The sequence below is a fragment of the Orcinus orca genome, chromosome 17 (assembly GCF_937001465.1).
Source record: "Orcinus orca chromosome 17, mOrcOrc1.1, whole genome shotgun sequence".
NCBI lineage: Eukaryota > Metazoa > Chordata > Mammalia > Artiodactyla > Delphinidae > Orcinus > Orcinus orca.
In genome coordinates this window covers 119,758-142,269 of record NC_064575.1, presented here as the reverse complement: position 1 = coordinate 142,269, position 22,512 = coordinate 119,758, and the positions used below count along the sequence as shown (strand labels likewise).

The following is a 22,512-nucleotide window of genomic DNA, read 5'->3' as shown; positions in this document are numbered from 1 at the left end:
TGCCTCTTTCTAGTTTCTGGTGGCTCTGAGCAATCCTTGGCGTTCCTTGGCTTGTAGCTGCATCGCGCCAATCTCCACCTCCATCATCACATGGTATTCTCTCCTGTGTGTGTCTCTGTGTCCTCTCCCCTTCTTATAAGGACACCAGTCACTGGATTTAGGGCCCACCCTAATGCAGTATGACTTCATAGCAACTAATTACATCTTCCAACACCCATCTCCAAATAAGGTCATATTCTGAAGTTCCGGCTGGACATGAATTTTGCAGGGGACACTATTAACCCACTTATAGTTCCACTAGAAAGAACCTCATTATGTTATTCTTGCAAGTTTCCTGTAAGTTTGAAATTCTGTCAAAATAAAAAGTTATCCCGGCCCTCCACACACACACACACACACACACACACACACACACACACACACACAAAATAACTATATAAGCCCAGGTTGAGGCCAGGAAGAAGAATAGGAAACAAATACAGTCAATTCTCATTATTCAAAGTAGTTAATGTTCTATAAAGTTGCCAAAAACAACGAATTGGCAGATCCTGAACCACTGCTCCTCGGGGAATACAGCATAGTTCCTGTCAATATGAAACTTTACTTTTTGTGTGTTTCTGTTTAAAGACACCTTATTTAATATATATAGCTTATTCATTAACATTGAACTCACGGCTAACAGCACTATAACTCATGCCTGAACAAAGCTTATCTAACACACATACTTTCTCCATAATGCACATCACAGATGTCCTGCGCTTAGGAACACTAGACAGCACTATGTTTGGGGGCCATTTTAAACAGTGACATCACCAACACGAAGCACAAAAATGTGAAAAACGTGGCACTAAAAAGACCAAGAAAAGGGCCCTCGTTTAGAGTGTGAGAGCTAGAACAAGTAGACAGAGTGGGGCCTTGGACCTCGGTTGGAAACACGGGTGTCTGGTGACTCAAAATTTTCCCTGCTCTACATATGCCTGCAAATGACTATAAAAGCACCAAGAGCACTGATTTGGGGATTACAAATAAATTTGAGCAAGTAGGCGATTTCATAAATGCAGAATCTTTGAAAAATGAGGATTGACTGTACTTTGAATAGACTATACTTCAGAAAAAAGCAACCAATTAAAACACAAAATGGTTAAACTCTGCTTCACTGCTTTACTATCCACATCAGCCCCTCAGAGACCACTTTTCCTTCTTATTGGTGCTCCGCTCAATTTTTCATTTCTCAAGTACACCATGCTTATGTATTTTATTTACTCATTTTGAAACTTTACTCCCTATAAAACCAAATGCATTCCACTATACATTTGTGGGATACTCCCCTTGGAAAGAAGTGAAAATTTCTAAATATTGTTTTGGATATCATGTAATAAATTTGGGGAACAAATCTGATATCTAACAATCCAAAAAGGAAGTTTCCTTGGGTATCTGAATAATATATGTATCCCAATGTATCCCAATGGCTCTAGCCACATACTTGAAGGATGTCAACCCTTTTTCACCCAGAAATTGAACTACATTAAGCAGAGACAATGACTCCGTGGCTCTCAAATCTGTTCCTGTCAAATATGAGGAACAGATGTAAAGTTTTAACCACATCAGCTAGTCGGTAGGCACTGTGATGCTCAGAGCCTGTCCTATCAAGTTAATTGCACATTTGTTTTCTCCTTCTCTCTGGCAACAGAACGTTTCTCAGGCCTGTCACTGCTTTGGTTGCATCTGACTTATCCTTTGCTTCTCTGGATTTCATCCATACTCAGATTCTTTAGGGACTAGAACCCTCTAACTTAACATAAAAGACAGAATTCTAATGTCCTCATCTTCAGTCTGTCAGTAAACATGTACTGAGTGCCCACTGCAGGCAGATACTCCGCCAGGCCCCAGGGATATAAGACGAACAAGAAAGACTCTGCCCTCCAGCAGCTCAGGCAGTGGCAACAGAGACCCTCCCACAAATTCACTGACACGAGGTCCTGAGCCCAAGTTCTGATACCTACTATCCTGGCCTTCAACAGCACTCTTCAGCCTCCCCTTCTGCTTCCCCAGCCAATCTGTTCTACTCCCCTTGCTGCTGCCAAGTGGAGCATTTCCAACACCACACCTGCATCCATGGAACTCTTTGCCAGAAATCACCTCTCCTCTTCCTTTAGCCTCTCCAACTCTGCCATGGATCCTGGCTCATCTTTTCCATGAACTATCCCTCAATGCCTCCACTTAATCCCTCCCTCTGGGACAACAGCCTGTTTCCTGCCCCATCTACTCCTTTCCCTAGAATAAGAGGTCCTGAGGGCAGGAGTCTCATGCCTCTTCATCTTATCCCCAGTGCACAGCACTCCCCACTGAGGTACTCACTAAATGACTCTTGAATGAATATGCAAATTTCTTGACTATTACCACACCTGTCACAAAATCTAAAATATCTAAAGTAAATAAGTCAGCAAGTATAAACCTAAGGGTAAACACAGCCCTTAAGCTGTGTTAAACTCATTTCCATTTCATCTACTTATCCTTATAAACAATACCTCTGCCACAGCTCTCTAGAACATGTGTATTTCTCTCTCCACAGTGTTTACTCAGCCACAGAGCAGGTGCTTACAGGGCGACTTCACTACTCAGCCTTCTCATCCATCCACATTTCTAGTGACAAAACACACTCCCAGCACCACAGTTTTGGGCGCCCAACCTGGCCAAGGATAATCATAGGACATCAGCCTGGCCATAGTAACTGGTCCAGGGATGCCATGGGACCCAAGTTGAGGCAGTCAGAGGCCCTCTCCAGGACTTTTCTAACTGGGGCTACTGGAGAAGAGTCTCTTCTTCCCAACTTGGCCAAGGGTGTGACCCCAAAGCAGTGAGCCACCTTGTAACCTATAATATGAAGAAACCTGAGAAAGAAAGAGGCACAAATCATGCTCCAGGCTGTAAGTCAGGTCCCTGAGCTGCCCAGGTGCCCAGATGCTGTCAACTGCAAGCCAACCCATCAATCTTCTGTGCCTCTGTCCAGCTGAAGTTGGCCTTCAATCACCAGCTACTGAAAGAGCTGGACCACAATACTCAGTAAATATTCGTACTGAGCTGAAACGATTCACTGAGCCCTCTGAAGGTATACAGCTAAAGACAGTTTCCATCTTCAAAGACCGTGGGTTCTAAGGATATAATTAGAGTGGAGGAAGAAACAGACCTAAATTGGGCTAATGAGCTCAAAAATAGATTGAGAGGATGTTTCCTGGAGAAAGCTGTCTTGGACTTGAACAAAGGAAGAAATGTACTTTGGTGATGGCTACCCATAGATCCTCAATTTCCCAGGCTAGTCCTAATTCCAAATGTCCTGAGTTATTATCCTCCTCAAGCTTAGAAACATCCAGGAAATTCCACAAGCAGCACACAAATCCTTTCAGCTCCCATCTTCAAGCTGTGCCATCAGACTGACCTGGCCTGAGTCACCGCTGAGCTACTGGTTGGCTACACTGACACTTCCCAAGATCCAGTTTCTGTATCAGTAAAATGAGAATAATAAATATACTTACCTCAAGATGACTACCAAGATAAAACTGACACTAATGACAATACTGTGAAATAATAGTACCACAGACCACCATAACGGAAGGTAGAAGAAGAGCTGATTAACATTCAGCAGAGTTAATATGAGAAGGTACTTTAGACATTTTTTATAAAGATGCTTATATTTTCATACACTATGATTCATAAAATACTGTCTTAATCTAATGACCAACTATAATATTTCAAACCTCGAAAAATAAGAAAAAGCAGCTTACTGATTAGAACTCTACAGCCTCTCAGACAGTTTAAGGAGCAGAAGGGAATTAAGTGACTTTCCTGGTGGCGCAGTGGATAAGATTCTATGCTCCCAATGCAGGGGGCCCGGGTTCTATCCCTGGTCAGGGAAGTAGATCCCACATGCACGCCACGACTAAGAGTTCACAGGCCACAACTAAGGAGCCCGCCTGCCTCAACTTAGATCCGGCGCAACCAAATAAATATTTCAAAAAAACATTAAAAATAAAGAAGAAGGGAATTAAATGACTCATTGGAAAAGGTCAGTTTATTGCAGAGTCAAAGTCACTATTCCATGAGCTGCCCCCATAACCAGTGCTCTAGCCTTCTTATCTTTCTCACAGTCAGGCAATGCCGATTAAGAAAGACCGACCCTCCTGATGTGGGGACAACAGACGTTAATAAATAAGAAAATAAAGGGTATTAGAACAAGTCCGAGAAAAAACATGTAAGTAAAATAAATTTTCATAAAGCATAACAAAATTTTTGAAAACTGCCTATAAGGTTCAAGACAACTTCGCCCTTTCCTTTGTTTCCTGCCAGGCTGTCTTTCCAACTCTCTTTCAGTCTGACCTGCTGGACCCCTCAGGATTTGGCCTAAGGACTACCTTCTTCACGAATCCTCCTGTACTGTTATAGCCCTCAGTCATCCTCCTTGAACCACTCGTTTGGAAATCAGCACTTCCAATAGCACCTCCACTGCCACAATAGAGAATGCTATTTTCATGTGTTTATGTCTTCTATGACCCCAAAACCAGGATTCACTTATAACTTACGCTCTACAAGTGGCAAACTCTAAAAGTGCTAGCTTCCAGAACTTACTGGTTTATCCCTTGTCTGCTAAATAATTTCAGCATATGCTAAATAAGTTTAGGAGTCACCTAAATCATTGCTTCATTTAAGGAAGTTCATATCTATACTATCTTTTCCATTCATGGAAGAGTTTTTTCAGGAAAGAATCCATAGCCATTCCAGTGTTTTAAAGTTTTCGGTCAGAAAGGCATTAAATCATGTAGCAGTTTAAATTCATTTCTTCTTCTGTCATCAGAGAAAATAAAGGAAACGGCTGCCACATTTTGTATAATTTTCATATACTTTCAAACTTAAGAGTACTTTGGCTAAGTAGTAAATGTCTGGAATGTACAATTATGCTTAAACTTACAGTACAATAATCACCTAGTTTGGGTGTCATCAAACACCTAAACTGTTCAAACAAACCAGACTAATTTACTACAGCTATTCTAATAAGACTCTGATGCTAGAATCCTAATCTCTAGCAATCTAGCCCTCTTTTTCTCATTCTTCTCAACAATCCGGAACTTCTTAACGTAACAATGTTGGAAATATGGTGATGTATTTAATTTTCAACACTTGAAAAGAAAAGCAGAATTATTTTCCACTAGCCCTGTACACCAGCTCAGAATACCATTAGTCTGAAACTTATTTTTTTCTGAAATGGAAAATTCCTCTGCTGGAAACCAAGTTCCCATGCCAGGCTGCCTAAAACCACTCTTGGCTCCACTGACATGGCTCCACTGACGTTACTCTTAATCTAAGGACTTAAAAGACATAAAACAATGACAGCTGCTAATATATCACACTCTGGGTCCAATTTTATTTTACTGATCGCTCCCCACTCAAAAGCAAACAATGAGTTTGCGTTGGTTCTTTCCCATTCCTGCTTCCTCACTGTTGAGAAGTTGAAGCACAGCAACCTATAAACTCCAACTGTGATAAATTTATTCTCATGCAAAGGCAGGATTATCAGCAAGACCCCTTCAAAGGCTACAGATTCAAGTCTTTGTCCCTCCTTCCCTCACAGCCCTCTAACCAAATCTCCACTTACAGTTCAACCCTAACCCGCCTACTCTTCAGAAGATGGAAGTCTGAATAAAATTATAGTAGACTTTAACTTAAAAGCAATTAGTTAAAAAGGTGCTTAATAAAAGCTATTTGTGACAAACCTAGAGCCAACATAATACTCAATGGTGAAAAGTTGAAAGCCTTTTTGCTGATTCCTGGAATAAGACAAGAATGGCCACTCTCACCACTTCTATTCAACATAGTATTGGAAGTCCTAGCCACAACAATCAGACAAGAAAAAGAAACAAAAGGTAACCAAACTGGAAGAGAAGAGATAAAACTGTCATTTTATGCAAATGACATGATACTATATGTAGAAAACCCTAAAGACTCCACAAAAAAACCACTAGAAATGATAAATTCAGCAAGGTAGCAGGATACAAAATTAACATTCAGGAATTGACTGTATTTCTTTATACTAACAATGAAATATCAAAAAGGGAAAGTAAAAAAAAAAAATCCCTTTTAAAATCTCATTAAAAATAATAAAATACTTAGAATAAAACTGACCAAGGAAGTGAAAGACTTATACACTGAGAACTATAAAACACTGATAAAGAAAGCTAAAGATAATTGAAAGATACACCACGCTCTTGGATTGGAAGAATTAATATCGTTAAAATGGCCATACTACCCAAAGCAATCTACAGATTTAATGCGATTACCATCAAATTACCTGTGACATTCTTCACAGAACTAAAACAAATAATCCTAAAATTTATATGGAACCATGAAAGACCCAGAACTGCCAAAGCAATCCTGAGGAAAAAGAACAAAGCTGGAGGCATAACCCTCCCGGGCTTCAAACAATACCACAAAACTACAGTAATCAAACAGCGTGGTACTGCCACAAAAACAGACATATGGATCAGTGGAACAGAACGGAGAGCCCAGAATTAAACCCACACACCTACGGTCATTTAATCTTTGACAAAGGAAGCAAGGATATACAACAGAAAAAAGACAGTCTCTTTGGCAAATGGCGTTGGTTAAGCTGGACAGCCGCATGTAAACCAATAAGTGAGAGCACTCTCTCACACAATACACAAAAATGAACTCAAAATGTCTTAAATACTTAAGATAGGACACCACAAAACTCCTACAAGAGAACACATGCAAAACATTCTCTAACATAAACTGTAGCAATGTTTTCTTAGGTCAGTCTCCCAAGGCAATACAAATAAAAACAAAAATCAACAAATGGGACCTAATCAAACTTATGAGCTTTTGCACAGCAAAGGAAACCATAAACAAAACGAAAAGACAAACTATGGGCAGGGAGAAAATATTTGCAAACGATGCAACCAACAAGGGCTTAATTTCCAAAATATACAATTGGCTCATATAACTCAGTAACAAAAAAACCAAACAACCCAATCAAAAAAAACAGGCAGAAGACCTAAATAGACATTTCTCCTAAGAAGATATACAGATGACCGATAGGCACATGAAAAGATGCTCAACGTTGCTAATTATCAGAGAAATGCAAATCAAAACTACAATAAGGTATCACCTCACTCTGGTCAGAATGGCCATCCCATTAAAAAGTCTACAAATAATAAATGCTGGAGGGGTGTGGAGAAAAGGGAACCCTCTTACATTGTTGGTGGGAATGTAAATTGGTACAGCCACTATGGAAAACAGTATGGAGGTGCCTTAAAAAACTAAAAATAGAGTTACCATATGATCCAACAATCCCACTCCTGGACATATATCCAGAGAAAATTCTAATTCAAAAAGATACATGCACCCCAGTGTTCATAGCAGCACTATTTACAACAGCCAAGACATGGAAGCAACCTAAATGTCCACTGACAAATAGATAAAGAAGATGTGGTATATAATTACAATGAAATACTACTCAGTCATTAAAAAAGTATAAAATAATGCCATTTGCAGCAACATGCTTCCCCTACCAGTGTGACAGCGCTTCTTATAATTTAGCAGCGTCTCCAGGCTGAAAGATGTCATGTGTGAGAATTTTAAGAAATGCGCATCCACATCCTGACGGCCAGAAATGAATATCCACAAGCACCCTTTCAAAGCTTTTATCCAAACTACCTCTACCAACTCTACATCTTAAAGTAACTTCATGCCCTTGTATATAAGACAAAACCACGCAAAACAAAGCCCCAGAAGCCCCCTTTCCCATTCTAAATTAGTGACCTCGTGGATTTTGTTTTATTTCCAGTTTGTGTAAAATGTGGTAGTGATCCTTCCGGTAAACAGGAGATTGGCAACAAATAGAAACACCTCTCCTCACACTCTACTGGATCATAATCCGGTCAGATAAATGTGCCAGCCTGTTGGTATCTGTGTACTATGAGAATCTGGTACCTTGGAGGGCTCTGATTTGGTACAAGGGAGACGCCCCGCTGCCAGGATAAGCACTTGCCACGTGAAATTCAGGCTCACAAAAACTCTCCCTTGCTATCTCTGACCCCAATTTTAGCACCAGTTTTCTTCACTTTCTAGGTTTCAAACACAAAGGAACCAGTGACCAAAGGCAAGTGATATAGGCCTTAAACTTGCTGCCATCCTTAATTTCCTCATTCATAAACTTTCCTTAGAAAACCCAAATCCCCATTCCTCTTTTTAAATAGATTGCTGCCTTCAGCCCCGATGGCCAATAGCAGACATCTATTTCCCAATGGATGAGAGAGACTCCTTCACCTTCTTGGTCATGGTTGGAATGAGGTTCACGTGGCCATTCACACACGTGGTCATGCAACTCTCCAGCTGCCCCTTCACCTGAACCTATTTACTCCCCACATCCATTGAATCTTTGGTTTTGTTGTTGCAATACATTGTGCACCGGGCCAGGCGCTCCTGGAACTTCTCCAACTCGCTGGTCACCAGGGCCTGGGCTTGAGACAGAGGTGCATGGCAGCGCTCAATACACTGGTGCGCTTGCTGCATGGATGCCTGGTTGTCCTCACAGCAGGCAGCGCTGCACCGGAACATGAGGCCCTGCATCTTCCGGATGTTCTCTCTCCAGACTTATCACCATAGAGTCCACTGCCTCCTGCACCCAGAGCTGCTGCAGCTCCGCCACGGCGACCCTGCACTGCTCCCTGCCACGCAGGCGCCCACATGGACTCCCACGCACAAGCCCGCCCCCCCCGAATTAAGATTTTACCTAATTATGGGACTTCCCTGGTGGTGCAGTGATTAAGACTCTGCGCTCCCAATGCAGGGGGCCCAGGTTCGATCCCTGGTCCGGGGACTAGACCCCACATGCATGCCACAACTAAGAGTTCACATGCCACAGCTAAGGAGCTGGCAAGCCACAACTAAGGAGCCCTCAAGCTGCAACTAAGGAGCCCGCCTGCCACAACTAAGACCTCATGCAACCGAATAAGTAAATAAATTACTTTTACCTAATTGTAAACCACCTCAGATATAACTCTGTAATCACACACTACTAAAGTAAAACCAGCTCCAATGAAAAGAAGCACAATCGTTTAGCTATCACAAACTGATTATTTATGCTACAGATGGAATGTCTGTGTCCCCCCTATAATTCATATGTTGAAACCTAATCCCCAATGTGATGGTATTTGGAGGTGAGGACTTCGGGAGGTGCTTAGTTCACAAGGATGGAACCCTCACGAATGGGATTAGTGCCCTTATATAAGAGGTACTAGAGAGATCCACTATGTGTGGACAAAAAGAAGATGGCTATGAACCATGAAGTGGGCCCTCAACAAACACTGAATGTACTGGCACCTTAAATTTGAACTTCCCAGCCTCCAGAACTGTGACACATTTGTGTTGTTTATAAACCATTAGCCTATGGCATTTTTGTTACAGCAGCCTGAACAGACTAAGATAATTCAGTAGCTGCCAGACATCACTGCAAATGTTTCATGTCTATTACCTCATATAGATCCTAGGTGATATTTTATGCTGAAATGAGTAGTATTAATTCCATTTCACAGACAAAGAAACTAACTGTTGAAGACATTTTTCAAGACCATGTATCTGTAAATAGTAAAGCCAGGATCAAAATTCAAGCTAGTTTAAGCCCAAGGACCATATTCTTAATAGGGCTACATTTTTCTGCAAAGGAGAAAAAGACACTCCCTTATCAAGTCACTGTACTTCCATATATTTGGAAATTGTCATAACGTACTGATTTTATTAGAAAAGGTGCTTTATTGCCATCTACTGAAAGAGTAGCATAATAAATATACAAATTTTGCAGGACATGACTATGAACAGGGCCTCTGCGGGCACTGCGGTTTTCAACCTGCACAACCAAATGCAGCCACTCTGGTGGTTAAAAACAAATGGAATTTCAATATATTTTTAGCATTATTGAAAACTAAATTCAACAAACCAGTGCTTGTCATCACTTAAGCACAGAAAACACAGAGAAATATCATGAACCCTGTCCTCAAGAAATCAATATGATCATTAGACCTGTCACAAAACACAATACAGAGAAGTAAAATAACAGAAGTTAGTATAAACATGCAGAGGCAGTATGAAGATTGCAGAAATTAATTCTAAAAACCACTTTTTAATTTCTTTCCCTCACTGAAGCCTTATAGTAACTCTGTGAGTTAAGGCAGCAATCACAAATTCACTTCAAAATGAGGGCACATGAATGTGAATTAGGGAGAGACATTTGCAGACTGAGAAGAGGATTTGTGTTTGTCATAAACATGGGCTCTTAAGGTGTGAAAAGAAAGACAACCATGGGTAAAAGACCTATTAGGGAAAGACTGAAAAAGTAAACATGGAGTAAAGAATCTAACCTCACCTAAAAGGAAGGCTAGGGAATTAATTCCCTGGTGGTCCAGTGATTAGGACTCAGTGCTTCCACTGCTGGGGCCTGAGTTTGATCTATACTCAGAGAACTAAGATCCTGTAAGCTGCACGGAGCGGCCAAAAAACAAACAAACAAACAAACAAGTTTAGCCTTTGTCCTTGGCTTCTGGAAAGTAATGTCTATGCCCTTGGAATACCATGGCTGACAGAAGTGTCTTTCTTTGCCTGAGAGCTTCAGTTACACCAGACAGTCCAATAATGTGATTTAGGGTGGTGGCTAATCACACCCCATACTGTTAGCATGGGGGCTGGTGACACCAGAAAGACAGTATGATTTAGAGTGGAGGCTTTAAGTCACACACAGAAGAACTGGAGACTGAGATCAGCCATTTATGTCTACGTAATGGAGCCTTAGTCTGTTCGGGCTACTATAACAAAATGCCATAAAGTAGGTAGCCTATAAACAACAAACACTTCTCAAGTTCTAGGAGCTGGGAAGTCCAAGATCAAGGTGTCAGCAGATTCAGTGTTAGTGGTGAAATCTGGCAAAGGCTCACTTCCTCACTGATGCTAAAGAGAGGAGGGATCTCTCTGGAACCTCTTTTATAAGGGCACTAATCCCATTCATGAGAGCTCCACCCTCATGACCTATTTACTTTTCAAAGACTCCACCTCCAAATACTACCACATTGAGGATTAGGTTTCAACATATGAATGGCGGCTGGGAATAGAGAACACAAATATGCAGTCCATAGCAAAGCCCCAGTAAAAACTCTGGACACCAAGACTCAGGTGAGGTTCCCTCCTTGACAATAACCCACCTATACAGTCACACATTGATACCAAACATGTAACTCATCCTGACTCTATGAGAAAACCACAAAAGTTCCATGACTGGAACTCATATCCCAATTTCAAAACTTACGACAAAATAACAGTAATCAAATCAGTGTGGTACAGGCATAACAACAGACCCAGTCAATGGAACAGAATTCATAGTCCAGAAAAACCCATACATCTGTGGTCAAACGATTTCTGTCAAGGGTCTGACAAAAAATAACAGAAGTTACTAAGCAGCGGTTTCAGACATGACACAAAAGGACAAGTTAACAAAAAATGAATAAACTAAACTTCATCAATATTTAAAACTTATGAATTTCAAAAGATATTTTCAGAAAGCAGAAGGACAATTCATATAATGGGAGAAAATATTTGCAAATCACATATCCAACTAAGAATCTAGTACCCAAAATATATGAAGAACTCCCACAACTCAACAACTCAGTTTAAAACTCGGTAAAAGTCTGATAGACATTTCTCCAAAGAGGGCATACAAATGACCAACAGTCACATAAAAAGATGCTTGATATCATTAGTCATTAGGGAAACACAAATCAAAACCACAATGTGAGATACCAACTCCCACCCATTATAATAGTTACTGTCAAAAAATAAATAAGTAATAAGTATTGGCAAGGATATGGAAAAAACTGGAACCCCTGTGCATTGCTGGTAGAAGTACAATATGATACAGTTGCTATAGAAAATGGTACAGTGGATCCTCCAAAAAATTAAACATAGAATTACCATAGGATCTACCAATTCTACTTCTGAGCAATTCGATTTCCCAAAAGAACTGAAAGCAGGGACTCAAATGGATGTTTGGGTTTTTTTAATTAAATATTTACTTATTTATTTTGGCTGTGCCAGGTCTTAGCTGCAGCACACGGGATCTTCTCTGTGACATGCAGACTCCTTAGTTGCAGCACACAGACTTCTTAGTTGCCGCATGCGAACCCTTTGTCGCGGCATGCATGCAGGATCTAGTTTCCTGACCAGGGATCGAACCCAGGCCCCCTGGGTTGGGAGTGTGCAGTCGTACCCCCTGGACCACCAGGGAAGTCCCTCAAATGTATGTTTAAATGTCAAAGTTCAAAATAACATTATTCACAATAACTAAAAACTGGAAACAACCCAAATGTCCACCAATGGATGAATGGATAAACAAAATAAGCATGTACATGTAAATAAAAACTATTCACAGCCTTAAAAAGCAATGAAATCCTGACATATTGTAGGTTTGCGACCTCAGGAGTCCCCAAGTGAAGTCTGAAACTGGTGCCCATGCATAGAGGACAAGGAGAGACCAAAGAAAGAGGTAGATCACTCCAGATTGGTAGCTGGCAGTTTTAATATGCAAGGGAACATACACACAAGCCAAGATTCACACACAGGCTGGTTTGACTCCACAATTCAAACTCCTTACCCCAAGCCAGCATTTCTTAAGATGCAATCCAAGATCTGATGAGGAACTAATATCCAAAATACATAAAGAACGCCTAACAACTCAACAACAAAAAGACCAACAACTCAATTTTTAAGTGGGCAAAGGACCTGAAAGAGACATTTCTCCAAAGTAGATATACAAATGGCTAATAAGCACATGAAAAGGTGCCCAACATCATTATTCATGAGAGAATTGTGAATCAAAACCACAATGAGATACCACTTCACACCCATTAGGAATGACTACTATTAAAAAAAGTTAAAATTTAAAAAATTTAAAAAAAAAAACAGAAAATAGGAAGTCCTAGCAAGGACATGGAAAAACTGAAACCCTGGTACATTCTGACAGAAATGCAAAACGATGCAGTCACTGTGGATAAAAGTATGGTGGCTACTCAAAAGTTAAAAATATAATTACCATATGATCCAGCATATACCCAAAAGAATTGAAAGCAGAGAGTCAAACAGATATTTCCCCAACAATGTTCAGAGTGCCATATTCACAAGAGCCAAAGGCTGAAACAACCCAAACGTCCATCAATGGATGAATGATAAACAAAATGTGGTATATACATACAATGGACTACATTCAGCCTTAAAGAAAGAAAAAAATTCGGGGCTTCCCTGGTGGCGCAGTGGTTGAGAGTCCGCCTGCCGATGCAGGGGACGCGGGCTCGTGCCCCGGTCCGGGAGGATCCCACATGCCACAGAGCGTCTGGGCCCATGAGCCATGGCCGCTGAGCCTGCGCGTCCGGACCCTGTGCTCTGCAGCGGGAGAGGCCATAGCAGTGAGAGGCCCGCGTACCGCAAAAAAAAAAAAAAAAAAAAAAACAGAAGAAAGAAAAAAATTCTGACACACAATACAACATGGAAGAACCTTCAAGACATTAAGCTAAATGAAATAAGCCAGACACAAAAGGACAAAAATTATGATTCCACTTATATTAGGTCCCTGAAGTCATCAAACTCAGAGACATAAAGTAGAATGGTGGTTCCCAGGGGCTGCGGGGAGGGGAAAATGAGGAGTTGTTGTTTAATGGGTATAATTTCAGTTTGGGATGATGAAAGTTCTGGAGATGGATGGTGGTGATAGTTTCGGAACAACATGAAAGTACTTAATGTCACAGACCATAGACTTAAAAATTGTTAAAAAAGTTAATTTCATTCTATTTGACCACAATTTTTAAAATGCAATCAAAGGCGATGCACATCAGAATCACCACGTATGCTTTTAGAGATAGTAGATACTCAAACCTCAAATTAGAATCTTAAGTGATGAGAGGCCCACCAACCACCCCGGTGAGTTAGGCACTATTAAAGTTTGAGAACCACCACCAAGAACAATGGATTAAAATCCAACCTCTAGGGACTTCCCTGGTGGTGCAGTGGTTAAGAATCCACCTGCCAATGCAGCGGACACAGGTTCGAGCTCTGGTCTGGGAAGATCCCACATGCCATGGAGCAACTAAGCCCGTGCACCACAACTACTAAGCCTGCGGTCTAGAGCCTACGAGTCACAACTACTGAGCCCAGGCGCCGCAACTACTGAAGCCTGAACGCCTAGAACCCACGCTATGCAACAAGAGAAGCCCCCGCTAACCGCAACTAGAGAAAGCCCACGCACAGCAACGAAGACCCAATGCAGCCAAAAAAAAAATCCAACCTGTATGGCTTTACCATACAGGTAAACTAAACACAGAACAAACTTCTCTGCACATGCCTGGAATATTCTGCTGCAGTAAAATACACAATGTTGGGTGAAAAAGTAAAAATGCTATAGTCTCTATTGAATTTTTTAAAAGGCTGAGGAAGAAACAGAAAGCTTTACATCCCAGTGGCTTGAGGCTATAAAAAGAAAATCCTCAACATGAAGAACAGGATGCCAGTCATGAAACACTGCATTCAGGATTCCAAAGTTTCCTATCTTAATCTGTTCCACCCCTTAGGCCATCATTCAACCAAGCACAAGTTTCTCATTAACTTTTTTTTTTTTAACTCTCTCTCACCCCATCATGCTATCCCTTGCTCCTTCTCTTCCCCAGCACACTTACATAGAGATTTGTCAACACAAAGATTTTCTTCTTCAACTACTGCAATCTGATTTCTTCATTAACCTCTCCTCAAAACTGTTTTCCCTTTGATTAATGGATTTCTCCACACTCATAAGTGTACATTTGTTACCTGTTATTTTAATGCGTAAGTGACAAGAACTGAATGCAGAATTCAAGAAAACTGGTTCAAAATAAGGAGAGACTTATACAGAATGTTCAAAGATAATTATTTTTGAGATCTTAGTAAAATTGTGGCCAGAACTCAGGCACTAAGTATGTTTCTCTTCTTTCTATAAATAAATTAGATTGGGTAGATAATACGTACTGTTTTTCTCGGTCATAGCTTTTAAGAGGAGATAATCTAGAGCTACACCAACTGGACAACCTTTCTTACACATAAGTTTTTAAGAAATTGTTCATGTGTGTTTCAATCTTTACAAAAGTACTCCATTTTTATTTGTCTTAACATTACAATAAATTTTTTAAAAGCATCACCCTATTCCACTATTTGTCCATTCCAAAAACTGAGTACTAAATTATGTACCAGGCACCAAGCCAGCAACCTGACACAACTGTTTTAATATACTGCTGCCCTATTTGCATCTTCTGATTATATATGTTTTAGTTGTATCCTTAAGATAGACAACATTGTATTCTGCTGCCTTTCTTTGCTTAATAGGAATTTTCTGATGCTCTAGAGGTTCTGCTCCTTAAAAGAACAGAAATTAAAATCTACAACTTTATGAGAAACCAATAGAAATCTTATTTATACACAAGAATAAATGTTCTGTTTCTGACCTTACCAGGATGGAAAAGAATATTCAGATTGATTTTCAAAAGAGTATCTATGTAATACTAACGACCCTAAGTTTTAAAACTAACATCAATTTTGCAGTAGATATAAGCATTGACAGGACTTCCCTGGTGGTACAGTGGTTAAGAATCCGCCTGCCAAGCAGGGGACATGGGTTTGAGCCCTGGTCCAAAAAGATCCCACATGCCAAGGAGCAACTAAGCTCGTGCGCCACATCTACTGAGTTCTGTGCTCTCGAGCCCGCATGTCACAACTACGAAAGCCCGTGCTCCAAAACAAGAGAAGCCACTGCAATGAGAAGCCCGCAGTGAGCATAGCCCCCACTCGCCACAACTAGAGAAAGCCCGCGCACAAAAATGAAGACCCAAAGCAGCCAAAAATAAATAAATCTATAAAATAACTTTAAAAAAAAGCATTGAGAGAAAAAAGTTTAACAGGAAATACATGAAAGTGCCTATATCACCTGATTGTAGATTTACATGTGTTATTTTATACTGTATTCTTTCTTTTATAGCTATTCTACAATAGGTGCATATTATTTTTAATATCAAAAAACAAAAAAAATTTTAAACTGTTGTTCTAAACTGCACATATTAAAATCCCAACTATCTTTCCAGCTTGAGTCCCTGTTGCAAAAGGAACTGAGTACTCCCCCTGCTGGTTATTTAAATAGTTCCCCCAAACTAAGAGCAGCGTCTAGAAGCTAATGAAGATTTTAAATCAAAGCATGAGAAAATATCTGCAAACAAAGCAACTGACAAAGGATTAATCTCCAAAATATACAAGCACCTCATGCAGCTCAATATCAAAAACACAACCCAATCCAAAAATGGGCAGAAGACCTAAATAGACATTTCTCCAAAGAAGATATACAGATTGCCAACAAACACATGAAGAATGCTCAACATCACTAACCATCAGAGAAATGCAAATCAAAACTACAATGAGGAATCACCTCACACCAGTCAGAAGGGCCATCATCAGAAAATCTAGAAACAATAAATGCTGGAGAGGGTGTGGAGAAAAGGGAACCCTCTTGCACTGTTGGTGGGAATGTAAATTGATACAGCCACTATGGAGAATAGTATGGAGGTTCCTTAAAAAACTAAAAACAGAACTACCATATGACCCAGCAATCCCACTCCTAGGCATATACCCTGAGAAAACCATAATTCAAAAAGAGTCATGTACCACAGTGTTCACTGCAGCACTATTTACAATAACCAGGACATGGAAGCAACCTAAGTGTTCATCAACAGATGAATAAAGAAGATGTGGCACATATATACAATGGAATATTACTCAGCCATAGAAAGAAATGAAATTGTTATTTGTAGTTAGGTGGATGGACCTAGAGTCTGTCATACGTACAGAGTGAAGTCAGAAAAAAAAAAAACGAAACTGAGTTATTTCTAGTGAGACAGATGGACCTAGAGTCTGTTATACAGAGTGAAGTAAGACAGAAAGAAAAAATCAAACACCGGATGCTAACACACATATATGGAAGCTAAGAAAAAAGAAAAATGGTTCTGAAGAACCTAGGGGCAAGACAGGAATAAAGATGCAGACGTAGATAATGGACTTGAGGACATGGGGAAGGGGAAGGGTAAGATGGGATGAAGTGAGAGAGTGGCATGGACATATATATACTACCAAATGCAAAATAACTAGCTAGTGGGAAGCAGCCGCAGAGCACAGGGACATCAGCTCCGTGCTTTGTGACCACCTGGGGGGTGGATAGGGAGGGTGGGAGGCAGACGCAAGAGGGAGGGGATATGGGGATATATGTATACATATAGCTCTTTCACTTTGTTATACATCAGAAACTAACGCAACACTGTAAAGCAATTATACCCCAATAAAGATATTAAAATAAATAAATAAATTTTAAAAAGAAAAAAAGTACAATGATACTTGGACTATGAACTTCAGAGCAAGTTAACAAGACATAAGAAAACAACCTAACTACTCACTTCATACTTTTTCTTCCCTAAGTTTCTTTAGCTACCTCTTTCACCGAATGTCTTCCACACTTCCAAACTTTTCTCCCTACATCCCAACCCATTAGCTTTCCTGATCAAAACCCAAATTATGAAGCAAGCATTAAGAGTACTGAATCAAGTTTTAACTTGCTTTTCCTAAATACGTATGTGGGCCTTGAATATATCTAGCTCCAACTCCATCTGCACTTATATTTTAATTAAATTGAGTCATTTAAGATGAAATGGACATAAGAAGACACTGGAACAATGCCTTAAAAATTCGGAGGAAAACTGATTTTCAATCTAGATTTCTCTACTCAGCCAAATTATTAATCAACTATGGGAACAAAATAAAGAAATTTTCAGACATGCAGAACTCAAAAAAACTCTTAACACACTCTTTATTAGGAAGATACTGGAGAATATATCATGCAAAAGGAGGAAATAAGCCATATTGCCTGACTAAGGACAGGCATAAAAAATTTTTAATTACAGGCTTCCCTGGTGGTGCAGGGGTTGAGAGTCCGCCTGCCGATGCAGGGGACACGGGTTCGTGCCCTGGTCTGGGAGGATCCCACATGCCGCCGAGTGGCTGGGCCTGTGAGCCATGGCCATTGAGCCTGCGCGTCCGGAGCCTGTGCTCCGTAGCGGGAGAGGCCACAACAGTGAGAGGCCCGCGTACCGCAAAAAAAAAAAAAAAAAAAAAAAAAAAATTTAATTACCTATAATTAAGTAAAAAATGATGTAAAGAAAAACATGTAGCAATGATTTACTACATTAAAATAATGGTTGCACAAGAAGGAAACAAAGTACACTACTTCAGTCTTCAATGGGCCACATTTATGTGATCATAGTAGTAATATTTATTTCTGGTTTAGCAAAAACCTGTAACAATAACAAAGGATAACAGAGATATGGAATGCTCACATAAGACAGCTAAGTCCTCATCTGCCATACTAGGTAATCAACAGATTAAATATTGGGTTGGGCCCAAGTGCATTTGTTTTCTTCCATAAAATGGCTGTAGTAGCACTTAGTTGTCTTTAACTTCATCTGAAACAATTTTGTTAGACTGTATTGTAACAGTTGTCCTATCAGCATGCATTAAAAAAAAAGCTTTCCAAAGTTGGTGAATTTTTGTGTAGCCATCTTAATATTGAAGACAGAAGAAAAAAGCAACATTTTCAGCATATTATGCTTTATTTCAATAAAGGTAAAAACTCAACTGAAATGCAAGAACAGATTTGTGTAGTGTATGGAAGAGGTGCTGTGACTCATTGAACGTGTCAAAAGTGGTTTGCGAAGTTTCATGCTGGAGATTTCTCACTGGACGACGCTCCACAGATGGGTAGACCAGCTGCAGTTGACAGCGATGAAATCGAGACATTAATTGAGATCAACATTATACCATGCGGGAGATAGCCGACATACTCAAAATATCCAATTCAAGTGTTAAAAGCATTTGTACCAGCTTGGTTATGTTAGTTGCTTTGATGTTTGGATTCCACGTAAGTAAAAAAAAAACTTTCTTAACTATATTCCCACATTCGATTTTCTACTGAAACGTAAAAAAAAGTTCCATTTTTAAAACAAATTGTGATGGGTGATGGAAAATGGATACTGTACAGTGATGTGGAACAGAAGAGATAGTAGGGCAACTGAAATGAACCTCCACCAACCACACCAAAGGCTGGTCTTCATCCAAAGAAGATGAGATGGTGTATATAGTGGGATTGGAAGGGAGTCCTCTACTACAACCTCCTTCTGGAAAACCAAACAATTAATTCCAACAAGAACTGCTCCCCATGAGACCAACTGAAAGCAGCACTCTACGAAAAGTGTCTGGAATTAGTCTACAGAAAAAGCATAATCTTCAAGATAACGCAAGACCACATGTTTCTTTAATGACAGGCAAAAACTGTTAAAGTTTGGCTGGGAAGTTCTAATACACCCACTGTGTTTACTAGACATTGCACCTTTGGCTTTCCAATTATTTTAGTCTTCACAAAATTCTCTTAACAGAAAAAATTTCAATTCCCTGGAAGACTGTAAAAGGCACCTGGAGGGCTTCCCTGATGAGGCAGTCGTTGAGAATCTGCCTGCTAATGCAGGGGACACAGGTTCGAGCCCTGGTCTGGGAAGATCACACATGCCGCGGAGCAACTAGGCCCGTGAGCCATAACTACTGAGCCTGCGTGTCTGGAGCCTGTGCTCTGCAACAAGAGAGGCCGCGATAGTGAGAGGCCCACGCACCGCGATGAAGAGTGGCCCCCGCTTGCCACAACTAGAGAAAGCCCACACACAGAAACAAAGACTCAACACAGCCAAAAATAAATAAACAAATGTGGGGGGCTTCCCTGGTGGCGCAGTGGTTGAGAGTCCGCCTGCCGATGCAGGGGACATGGGTTCGTGCCCCGGTCCGGGAAGATCCCACATGCCGCGGAGGGTCTGGGCCCGTGAGCCATGGCTGCTGAGCCTGCGCGTCCAGAGCCTGTGCTCCTCAGCGGAAGAGGCCACAACAGTGAGAGGCCCGCGTACCTCAAAAAAAACAAAAAAACAAAAACAAATGTGGGGTTTAAAAAAAAAAAAGGCACCTGGAGCAGATCTCTGCTCAAAAAGATAAAAAGTTGTGGGAAGAAGGAATTATGAAGTTGGCTGAAAAATGGCAGAAAGTAGTGGAACAAAATGGTGAACACGTTGTTCAGTAAAGTACTTGGTGAAATAAAAAAGGTGTCTTTTATTTTTACTTAAAAACTGAAGGAACTTCTGGCCAACCCGATAATTAATGTGTTTTTTAAAATAAGAAAATAAATGCCAGAGAAAAACAGCTAAAAATTAGTTATTTCCAAACTTGTGATCTAAACAAGATGATACAGATCTGTTTCTCCCAGCTTCTCCCCACTAAAAACAACTATAATCCCTGAAAATAACATAGAGACTGGTAAGAATTCTAGAAATAGCAAGCTGGTTTGGGAGCCCAAGACTGAAGGAATAACAGAGTAACAAGGTGACTTATGTCCGAGCACCCAATAGAAGGTAACCCAGACCCCATGTTTCCCCATCCCCAACCTAGCTCATTCCTCCTCTTGATCAAACAGGAATCTCTCTGACAGTATCAACTAAGCCCAGCACCACCAGAGGGAGAGAGCAATTGGGAACACTGCCAATAATAAATGATCAAGGGAATCCCAATGGACCCAGATCTCCTTCCATTAGAGATTCCAGGACAAGGAAGAGAGTGGAGAGAGGTGGAGAGATTAGGTGTCAGTAGGATAGATCTCTTGACAACTCACACATTACCCAAGAATCACTCTCTGTCTCTCAGAGGCATGGGGGATCCCAACATAGCAGTAACCTGACAAGGGAAGCTTCTTGGTCACTGTGTGCCTGAGATTCTCTGCTCCTTCACCAAGAGACCCTAGCAGGTCAGCCTGGGGAACCCCCTTCTGTTCCCTAAGGTTACTGGCACTAGATATGCCGAGCAGACCAAAACAACATCACAAAGGCTCTAAAAATTAAACTATCATTAGAACCACAATCCACAAAAGTAGGTCAGGACCTGTGTGCTTGATCTTAGCAGCATACTGCAACAATAAAACACTTAAGTAGAACCCAGCATCTCCTAAGATAGAGTAAATGTCCAGAATACAATTGAATATTGTTCTTCATACTAAGAACCAATACTATCAAAAAACAAATAAAAAGAAACAATCAACTGATGCCAACAAGCAAATCAATCTGGTGCTGGAACTATCTAACAAGAATTTTTTAATACCTGTCATAAAAATACTTCAATAATCAACTGCAAGTTCTCTTGAAACAATGAAAAACTAGAAAAAAAAGAAAAAATTATAAAAAAGGACCAAATGGAAATTATAGAACTGAAAAATACAATTACCAAAATAAAAAACCTACTGGGTAGACTCAACAGTAAAATCATAACTACAGAAGATAGAATCAATAATTTGTAGGCCAATCAATACAATTCAACTAATCTGAACAACAGATTCAGACAAAATATAGTGAAGAAAAATGAATAGAGCCTCAGGGACCTGTGAGACAATAACAAAGGATTCTTCATTCATATCACTGTTCCAAGAGGTAAAGAAAAAGAAATTAAACTGACAAAGTATTTTAAAACATATCAGCTCAAAATTTCCTACATTGGGTAAAAGATATAATATTTCTACAGTAAGCTGAAAGAACCCCAAACAGGATAAACCCAAAGAAACCAACAGCAAGACATCAAAATTAAACTTCTAAAGATAAAGAAAAGTTTGGAAAAGAACCATGATAACATACTGCCTATACAGGGACATCAATTCTAGTGACAGAATTCTCATCTGAAATCTTAGAGCCAGAATGAAGTGGGGCAATTATTTTTCAGTTCTTAAAGAAAATAACAGCAACCCAGAATCTGATATCCAGTAAACTGCTCAACAATCAAATAAAGATATTTTAGACCCGCCCCCCCCCAAGAAAAACCACTTAAGAATTTGGAAACCAGCAGTTACACACTTAAAGATTGGTGAAAGAAAGTACTCAAACAGTAGAAAATGATTTTTTTTAAACCTTGTGAGCAGTGTGGAAAAAGGAAAAACAGAAACTGCAGGAGTATGGATAAATACAAAAGACAATCCTTCTCAAGAGCTGTATAAATCATAGTCAATGAATATGAAATATGAAACAAAAGCCACAATACTAGGTTACTTTAAAGGTGCCTAAATGGAAAGTGAAGCTTCCACATTTTACTAGAAGTGATAAAATGCTGCATATGTAAACTATGATACGCTACACATATATTACTGTATATCTAGAAAAACCATTGAGAAAATGATACAACCAAAAAAGCTAAGAAAAACTATATATAAATCAAAATGGAAACCTAAAATTTTTTAAGTAACTCCAAAAACGCAAGAAAAGAGAAAGGAAAGAACAG

At 40.0% G+C, this 22,512-nt stretch overlaps 1 protein-coding gene and 1 pseudogene across 13 annotated transcripts in view; both read right to left on the bottom strand.

Moving 5' to 3' along the window:
* Positions 1–22,512, bottom strand: part of SPIDR (scaffold protein involved in DNA repair) — a 353,215-nt gene that overhangs the window by 315,455 nt on the left and 15,248 nt on the right. The window lies entirely within an intron of this gene.
* Positions 3,708–8,722, bottom strand: LOC101271369 (protein FAM136A-like; annotated as a pseudogene).